Here is a 1,369-nt window from a genome sequence, read left to right as displayed (position 1 = left end):
CTATCTATCTACCTATCTATCTATCTATCTATCTATCTATCTATCTATCTATCTATCTATCTATCTATCTATCTATCTATCTATCATCAGCATAATATACGTGAAAGTTAATGTCATGGTCTCTTACAATATTTCCCAAAGTCTGTGTGTACCGAGTGTATAGCAGTGGACCCAGGACAAAAGCTTGGGGTACTCCACAAAACATGGAATTTTGGAAAATGTGCCACTGACTCAAATTGACAGAGTGCAATCACTCAAATATGAGTAAAACATTCAATCAAGCACAGCCCAGAAAAGCCAGAAACTTAGACAAACCTTCCAGAAGGCTCAAACGGTGAGTCGTATCAAACGCAGCACTGAGATTTAGAAGTGCAAGGATTGATACTTTCTGACTTTCAGCTCCAGTTAAAAAGATTATTTTATATTTTAAGAAGAGCAGTTTCAGTATTATGGATCTCCTTATAAGCCGATGTGTATGTCCGTTAAAAAATGATGACATATTAAAGACATTGGAGAGAGCCATTGGTAGCTCCCCGGTTGTTGTTCCCTTCTGTTACTTCTGTCCTCCTGTCTTGTTTTTTCCCTTTACTCAAAGTGGTCGATAACTTTGCTCCTCCATTGGTGCGGACGGGTGGGGGGGGGGGATGTCTTCTGTCGAGACCCGTCAAGGTGGCGTCAAGATGGGAGATGTCTTGTTGGTGTTGACAGTGTTTCTCACACAGGACTCTGACGTTGAATCATATTTGTTCTGTTGTACTTTTTCCATGTCTGACCCCGGCTTGTTCTTCAACAATTGTTTCTTCTGCCTGAGCTCTCCATCGGTTCTCTAGAACTTTCAGCATCACTTTGCTTGCATGGCTTATCAGGCTTATGCATAAACGATACCAAGAGTCAGCAATAAGTCAGCAGTAAGTCAGCAGTAAGTCAACAATAAGTCAGCAATAAGTCAGCAATAACTCCGGTGCGTGGTTGAGACTACCGGTCGCTTGTCCCCACACAGCTGATAACCCCATACTGAACTACTGAACACACTCTTGTACAACGGAACAGCAAAATAAATGGCTCAATTCTGGTCATAAGGAAGATAGTAATTGAAATGTTCAATTCCATAAATTCTTGAGTTAAAAATCATAAACATCTGGCTCCGTCATGCTCCAAGGAATATTGAGTGCTAAATTTTGAGCTCTGTAAAGTGAGTGGTTTCTTCTGAAAAGCAATGCAAGGATCAGGCCGTCTGAATGATATACCGGTAATATAGATCAGTGCCAAAGATTAGAGGCGTTATTAAAGAGTTACTGCTACAGGTCCCGGGTTCATATCCCGGACTAGCCCAGTTTTTAAGCTTGTGGAAACACCGGCGTACTGTGGC

This window comes from Aplysia californica, unplaced genomic scaffold (assembly GCF_000002075.1).
Source record: "Aplysia californica isolate F4 #8 unplaced genomic scaffold, AplCal3.0 scaffold01655, whole genome shotgun sequence".
In the NCBI taxonomy this organism is placed as follows: domain Eukaryota; kingdom Metazoa; phylum Mollusca; class Gastropoda; order Aplysiida; family Aplysiidae; genus Aplysia; species Aplysia californica.
The sequence above is the reverse complement of the archived record's forward strand: the minus strand, read 5'-3'. Positions refer to the sequence as shown.